This window comes from Centroberyx affinis, unplaced genomic scaffold (genome assembly GCF_046629955.1).
Source record: "Centroberyx affinis isolate AG114_WGS23_722 - 3 ecotype Tasmania unplaced genomic scaffold, CSIRO-AGI_Caff_v1 ptg000874l_1, whole genome shotgun sequence".
In the NCBI taxonomy this organism is placed as follows: Eukaryota; Metazoa; Chordata; class Actinopteri; order Beryciformes; family Berycidae; genus Centroberyx; species Centroberyx affinis.
The window spans coordinates 167,476-176,029 of record NW_027279466.1 but is presented as its reverse complement, the minus strand read 5'-3'; the positions used below and the strand labels follow the sequence as shown (position 1 = coordinate 176,029).

The 8,554-nt window shown below is 45.3% G+C and overlaps 1 pseudogene; it reads right to left on the bottom strand.

Annotated features, from left to right (window-relative positions):
* Positions 1-2,832: 2,832 nt before the first annotated feature.
* On the bottom strand, positions 2,833-4,646 carry LOC139645490 (E3 SUMO-protein ligase ZBED1-like; annotated as a pseudogene).
* Between the last annotated feature and the right edge of the window lie 3,908 nt (positions 4,647-8,554).

Here is an 8,554-nt window from a genome sequence, read left to right as displayed (position 1 = left end):
TCTGTTTATGCATCTGTGTGTGTGTTTGTGTGTGCATGTGCGTACGTACCCATATGATTGTGTATCTGTTTATGTGTCTGTTCTTGTGTGAATGTGCATATGTGTGTGTGTGTGTGTGTGTCTGTATGCGTGTGTGTGTGTGTGTGTGTGTGCGTGTGTGTAAGTGCCCATTTATGTGTCTGAGTTTGAACGTGCGTACGTGTGCATCTGTGCGTGTGTCTGGTCATACATCTGTTTTTGTGTGAACGTGCTTACGTGTGTGTCTATATCTGTACGTGTGTGTGTGTCTGTGTGTGTGTGTGTGCGTGTGTGTACGTGTCCACCAAAAACAAAACCGCGCCCGCCGACCTCCCGCTGCCTGCCACCGCCGGTGCAGTTGGCGAGGCAAGATTAAGAGGCACCCTCATTCTGGCTGGAGAAGAGCCTCTGCTGCTCCTGGGAGACACTGCAACAGAGAGAGAGAGAGAGAGAGAGAGAAGAAGAAAAGAGAAAGAACCCCCACCCTCCTCCTGTCATCTCCTTCTCTCTCGCAGCGTTGCACCCTCCAGCTCTCCCTTCTTCTTCTTCTTCTTCTCTTTCAGCCGCATCTCTCTCTCCCCTTTCTTCTCTCTTCTTTCGCTGTGTCCTCTCTCATGCCTCCCTGCCTCTCTCTCTCTGTACCTCTCGACAGTAGCTGCTCTTTATTTCTCGCCTCTCTCTCTCTCTCTTTCTCTGTCTCTCTCTCCCTCTCGCCGCCTGTGTCTCTGCACCGCGGCGAGGAGTTGCTGGCACAGGGGGAATGGCAGACGGCCCTTTGTGAAGTTCAAGGCAGTTTGAGATTTCAGCGGGGTCCGGGAGGTTCATTAAGAAGGCTTTTTCGAAGGCTGAAAAAGAACTGGCCATCTCTTAGGAGTGGGAACCGCACCGACTGCGCACACTAGGGTTTGACTTCATACAGACCAATACCGATACTGACACTTTTTTGATTAAAGCTGCCGATAGCCAGTGTTCAATATCCTTAAATTTGACTATTTTTATGACAAAAAATATAACGATTGAGTATTTCCCCTGGATTTTATTCTTGTGAGGGTGGAAAAGTCTCTGAAACACCATTTAGACCATCATAGGAGACTAAAACTCACCATTAAAACTAGGGCTGTCAATTGATTAAAATATTTAATTGCGATTAATCGCATGATTGTCCATAGTTAATCGCAAATTAATTGCAAATTAATCGCACATTTTTGTTCTGTTGAATCTGTTCAAAATTTACCGTAAAGGGACATTTTTCATGTTTTTTTTAATCAACATGGGAGAGGACAAAATATGCTTGCTTTATGCAAATGTATGTATATTTATTATTGGAAATCAAACACAAAACAAATATTGTCCAGAAACTCACAGGTACTGCATTTAACATAAAAAATATGCTTAAATCATAACATGGCAAACTCAACCCTGCTAAATTTGACATTACTTAGTAATATGACGTAAGTATCTCACACAATGTAGTGTGTCCAACCTTTTTTTAAGCATTAACACAAAACAATGGACTGAAACAATCCAGGGACCCACACAGGTCAAGCATTTACCAATATGCTCAAATCACAACTCACGGCAAACTCAAGCCCAAGAAATGATGCATCTCAAAAAACAGACTCATTGTACAACAGGTACATTGATCAGCTAAATTTTCCATTACTTCAGTATAGATCAAAGATTACTCGCACTTCTAAAGCAAATCACAATGTAATTGTGTCCAACCTCACATGGGGAAAAATAAAGGCTCACAAAAACATCATCTTGTGCTATTTGGGATCAAAACAGGATAATACAGAATAAAACAAACAATAAATACAGTGATCAGGAAACAATGGAAAGGGAGTATAAGAAAGAAAATTACAGAAATAGGACTCTTGGATACTGCAGTTAGGCTATACTTCTGTTTCTTTGGATACAGCAGTTAGGCTATACTTCTATTTCTTTGCACCAACAGACAAGCCTGTTTACATTGTCGGATGGCAGAGCAGCTCTTCTTCTGCACAATATGCCCAGACAGTGAAAATAACCTCTCACATGGTACTAATGTGGCAGGTGTTGCCAAGTACTTGCGTGCAAGGCAGGCCAGCTTGCTGTGTGCCCCTTCATGTTTGGACCACCACTGCTGGGACAGTCCTCCATGCCAATAGCGGGCTCTGCCCTGTAGCGCTCCACACATTTCTCAATGGAGTCCTCCTCATCATCAGAGTCAGACTCTAGGGCAGCCATGAGAGCTGCTGTTTTCTTAGGCGGCTCAGACATCGCTGGTTGCTCCGGCTGTGCAGGCCTCTCCTCCCTGAACAAGGCACTGATTGAACCCCACACCTCAGCCCTCTCAGGTCTGCACAGACACTCGAGGTCCTTAAACCTAGGATCAAGTGCTGTTCTGGCTTTCTATGTTCTTTTCAAATGAAGCCAATCAGACGCCATACGAGACTTCCAACACGTACATTTATGTTATCTTCTTACCGTGAGATGAATTTGCTTGTAGGTCTCGTTGTACAGATGAGGTGAATGAATGTTTGAATATGTTATGTAAATGTGTATATCTATGACGGCCTTACGTCAAGTTCAAATCAAAATAGCTTAACGTAGGTTAAAGAAAATTATTCACACGAAGTATCAAAGTATCAAAACAACAAGCGGTAATAAAGATAATCAACAAACTTAGGAGCGTGCGGTTGAAAAACTGTTTCTCTGCGGCGTCTCTTTCCTTTGTTGCACACCTGGTTTAATTACCATCTTGCTGCACGTATACTATGTCATTGGCTGGTATTAATCTCAGCCAGTCAACTACAGCCAAAAATAGGCTCATTAAATAAAATGGCTCCAACAAGTGCTAATGCAATCCTCAGCCATGTGATGTCTGTTTTTTTCCTTGCGTTTCTCCATGTCTGTTGTGAAAGTCTGCTTGAATTTGACCATGTAGGCTGAGTCATCCTCACAGATCTCCATCACTCGCGATATATGGCACAAAGCAGGCAGCACCACTGAGCATGAGACAAACTGTTCTCCTTCAAGAAGTTCAGTTATGTACCTGCAATAATAGAGAAAAGCACTTCAGTTAGGAACTTGTTACATTCACTCACACAAGGGCTGAGTGGCACTGAACATCAGCAAGATGAACACGATTGAAAATAGTCCCTCGACTATAATCCTGCCTTTAGAGCTAGAAATCACAAACTACTAGGCAGCGGGTGGGTGTTTCATTTGGGGAAGCTAATTTTAAACATGTGATGATTGAGAGAAAACTATCCATATGCCTATGTAGCCTATTTGCGTCAACACATATATATGAGAAGCACAGGGTAGTGTGGAGAGGGTGGTCAATTTTGCAGGTTAGTCTATTTACTAGCCTACTAACAGCTAAGAATGGGCATATTTAGTTTTTCACACACACACACACACACTTTCTCCCTACCATCTCTCACACACACACACACACACTTTCTCCCTACCCTCTCTCTCACACACACTTTCTCCCTACCCTCTTTCTCTCTTGCCCTCCCTCATCTCGCCCTCTCTCTCTCTCTCTCTCTCTCTCACACACACACACACACACTTCTGACAAAGACCCACTTTGATTAAGAAACACATGTTAGCTATCACTGAGAGTATCACTAAATTACCTGCAGGGCTCCAGCACTGTCTCCAACCTCTGCAGTTTCTCCAGCTCAGCTGTTGTTGGCATGGCGATGTTGGTTGAATGTAGGGCCAGTGCAGCTCTCAGTGGTTGTTGGTTTCTCTGCACACGCTTTAACATCTCCAGGGTAGAGTTCCATCTCGTTGACACGTCCTGTGTGAGTGACTCTGTCTTTTGACCATTTGCAATTTGCTGTTGTTCGAGCTCCGCGGCGTTTGGTGGACTATGTTTGAAATGCCCCACTACTTTTCTGCATTTTGCTAATGCGGTGTCAAGCGAACTGTTCTGCAGAGACTCAAAACAGGAGTTGTCTGGCCGCTGCTATCATGTTGCGAGCACTATCGGCGCTGACTTTATGTTCAATGTTCCACTGTTTTGCGACTTGCATAAAGTGTTCGGTGCACGCTTCAGCAAAATGCCTCTCCTCTGTCTTCATAACAGTCAATGCATGTGACCGAAGTTCCCACTGCTTGTCAAAATAATGCGCTGTTACCCCGAGGTAGCAGTGATTGCTGAGTGAAGTCCAATAGTCCCCAGTGAGCGCAACCTTCGTAGCCTGTCCCAGCTCCTCCGCTACTTTTGCTTTCCGGTCTTCATACAAATTGTGTATCTTCAATACGGTGGTGGTTCTCGAAGATAACTCATAAGTGCAGTCGTTGGATGCGATCCGAATTATTTCACGCAGGCCCTCGTCCTCCACAGCGTTAACTGGCCTGCAAGCTGTCGCCACCCATTTAGCTATTGCTGTTGAAATGGGTTTCCATGGGTTTCCCTCGCACAGTATCAAGCGTGGTCTGCCGCAAGCGAGATGTTTCGGGCTAACGGGCTAGCTGTCTGCATTAGCTGTGTGCTTGGCTAGCAAATGGTATTTAAGACTAAATGTACTCCGGTGGTAACTCAATTCACATTGACAGTAACTGCAAATAACTTTGATCTGGGCTTTGTAGCTGAACTTGCCATTCAAAATACCTTTTTCTTTATCCATTGCTTGCTAGTTGCCATACGACTTGCAGTACCTGCGTTAATGCATCAAAAAAATTAGTGGTGTTAAAACGAATTTGTGTTAACGTGTTATTATTGCGTTAACTTTGACAGCCCTAATTAAAACCCATGCTAATGAAAGACACTGATTGGCCAATGTGGAATTTATTTTAAAAGGCCAATATCGGCCTGAAATATATTCTGCACGCACACACCAATAGATGGATACACACACACACAGACATGCAAACAGACAGATGCACACACATTCTGACACACACACACACAGATAGATACACACACAGACAAGAGGCCGACATTCTTGAAACTCAGACGAAAGAATGATAAAAGCCAGATCCAAACATATTCGGGAAGTCACAGGCTTGGACACAAATTTCTTTATATTTAAACAATCACCGCACAAACTGGCTCTATTCACACACGTGTCAGATGAGATGAGCATCTCCAGATGTGCACAACACGGACAAAACATTCTCGTGCGCAAAACGAGCGCCCACTCCCTTTGAAGTCTTGTTACACAGGCGCCCACACTTCACAACCGGCACTTTGTCACACTCAAGCTGACACTCGAGTATTTGGTCATGGTAACAAGCGCACACGCACACGCACACGCACACACACACACACACACAGTGAGCAGACGACAACAACCACACGCAGACTCCGCTCAGACACGTGCATGCTCACCACAAGCCGCCTCTCTCCAAAGTGCTGACTTTTTTAGGAATCAGAGGCCTTCAGAGTCACAAAACTAGGCTCGAGTCCACTGCAGTCCGTTCCAAAAAGTCTGCCTCAGGAAAAAAAGAAGAAAATAAAAAAATACCCTCTCTTTGCTACCAGCAGCAGCGTTTATCTCCTGTTTTATGTGCTCGTATTTTCTCCTCCGCCTAACTAGGAGGTTGTCTTTTGGTCTCGGTTCGAGTTTCCCTTTTCAGAGGCTCTGTGCGATGAGCGGGGGGGACATTCGATCACAACCCCGTCTCTCCGTCTGTCTCTCCCTGTGTCCGTCTGCCTCGGCCCCGGCCTTATATTCTTTTACCAGATCCCTTTTACACGGCGGCGACAGCGGTAACACGAGATGTTTTTGCTTATGAATGTGACACTGTAATTTATGCGGATAAGGCATACGGCGACCTCAGAACCACGGTAACACGCAGCTCGCAGCGTTTGATTGACCGCCCGGCCTACTGTTTGGATTCACAACAGCGGGGAAAGGGGAATTTTACAGTAAACCAGACTCCGTTTTTCCCTGAGGGCTTCTTTATTGCCGTGCTACTTGAAGTGAAGTAAGAATTGAGTTGGAGTTTTGCAGGCCTTTTTTCAGAAGTAAAAAACCTAATACAATGCACTCAATGCTTGGTTGTAAAGAGGTATATTCATTTAGCATGGGGGGGGGGGGTTATGGCATTAGTCCTGATGGCCTCAGTGGATGCTGGTTATTGTTTTGAATAGCCAATATATCAGAGGCAATTTCCCTGTAATGTAATTGGCTGATAATGGCATCATGACATCATCTGCAGCCCCCCTCTAGGACTGTTATTACACACAGAGGACTGGGGAGCAACGGTGAATGGAATTAGGTCCGTACTGGTAAGAGTTTCACTAAAATGAATCCAGTCAACATATTGTAAGCCTCAGCGTTTCTGTTAATGAAAGAAAAACACACACCCCTCCCCTTTTCACATAGCATCCATATAATGGGATTTTTCACATTACGTCTCTTGATTAAATTTATGGAAGGACACTTGCTCACAATATATTTCTTAATCATCACAAGACGCTTTCATTCCAGAGTGCGGCCTTTTGAAGACAAACGGGGACGGAAGATTGTGCGCGCTGGTTACCCAAGTCTCACTGCTGGGGGCGGGGGGGGGGGGGGGGTAACATGGAGTGGGGTCACTTAAATGTTTAATTCAGGTTCGCGTACAGTGCAAGCAGATCCACCGCCTCCTGTGTCTTGAGCGGTAACTGGAGCCCGCTCTCTAATTGAATGGCATCGTGAGTCATAGGTCACAAGTTCACCCTCTGTCACCTTTTCAGCCGTAACTCACTCCCACCGCTCGCTCTTCCTTTCCTTCAGAGATATCGCTTTATATAGAAGAGCCGAGAGTCCATTATTGATCTGTGACACTTCATGAAACGAGACGCGTTTTCTGTTGTGACTTACAACCTCAACCTGCAAGGGCTGATTGGTGTTTGCTGCAGGAAAGGCTAACCGCTTTCACCTCACCCTTCCCACAGTGTCTATTATTGCGGTTTCTGTCTTATTCAGCTCACGTGTTCCCACACACGCACACACACACACACACACACCAAAACCAAGACTGCCGAGCCGGTGATAAAAAGAAGGGAGGGGGCACATAAGAATTGAAGCTGCACCTGACCTAGCCACAAGATTGCAGAGCTTATACAATTTGTAATAACCGCTGCACAATTGGCATTTAATTTCCATCCCTGAGTGAGCTGAAGATACTTGTGGCCTGGATCGAGGGGGCGGCTCGGGTTAACGAAATAGCTGTGTGTGTGTGTGTGTGTGTGAGTGTGTGTGTGTTGGGTGTGAGGGGAGGGGGAGATGGAGATGGAGAAAATACCTCTTTTGAGCAAATGGCCCCAAACGTTATTTGCTGTTCAAAGAGGAGATGGGATGAAGACGGAGAAAAAAAAAGAGCAGCCGTCATCAGCTGGAGAGAGAGAGAGAGAAAGAAAGAGAGAGGGAGAGGGAGAGGGAGAGAGAAACAGAGAGAGAGAGTAAAAGGGATTAGCCAGTCATTGTGGAAGTCGGCAGGGACAGCAGCAGAGGTCTCTGGCCAATTGCTTTCTGGGTAGCAGCAATCACCCACCCCACCCCTCTGCACCCACCCCCCCGTCCCCAAACCACCCGCTCCCCTAAGCCTCTTGTCACAGGTGAAGGAGTCGACGAATAATTACCTCCGTTGCTCCGATGCTCGCTCTCCCTCCGCACTCTCCCTTTCTCTCTCCCCTCCGCCTGCCGAATGCATTTCAAACATTCATTTCCATGTTCATTTCGGTCGGGCCCAGGAGAAAACACCTGTCGTGACTCTAAGCTACCGTGTTGTTGTTTTTTTTTTTGTTTTTTTTCTCTCAGGGTCCCTATAACTTTGCCATTCCCCCACTTGATAGTGCGCTCAGTTCAGAGGTAATTACATCTTAACGTTTAACTTGATAGCATGAGAAGATGGCTGAATGGAAATGGAGAGGGGTGGCCAGGTGGAAAAGAGCCAATTTCTTTGCAGGTTTGGAGTGAATTTTCACTAATGTCACAGTCAAAGTCAAGGGGGCACAACCGTGACTAAATGTCCTGTGTACTTATGTGTGTGTGTGTGTGTGTGTTTGTGTGCCGAATGTCCTTGAGGCTCTGTAGCCAGCTAACAGGGATTCTTATTAAACCAATAAAGCTATTCAGGCATTGTGTGATATCTAAGAGTCAGACACTTGAAAACATGTTATGCAATGATGAAAGAGTGACAGTAATATTAAACACACTTTAGCCAGCAGACCTTAAAATTGGGATGAAGACAGAACATCACATTTTGAGAGCATCTTGCCTCTTTAATGTGATGTATTTCATGTTGAATCAGGATGTTGTGGCGGGACAAAACACAGGAAGGGATTATTCAAAGGTGTAAACCAATGAGATATCAATTAGGGAGAGAAAGGTAGTAAAAGTAAGGGAAGTTTGAGATAAAAATACAAGATGTTAAGACTGAGGGTGTACTGGGCAGATCCCAGGTGTGAATGTAACTGTGTGAATGTGAAGAGAGCATGCAGTCAACTTCCCTGGATATATAAAGGTCCTTTCAGGTTCATTTTGACCCTGACCATCCCTCTCTCTGCCTCCCTGTGCCCTCTAGCCCTCCACCAATCTCCTCC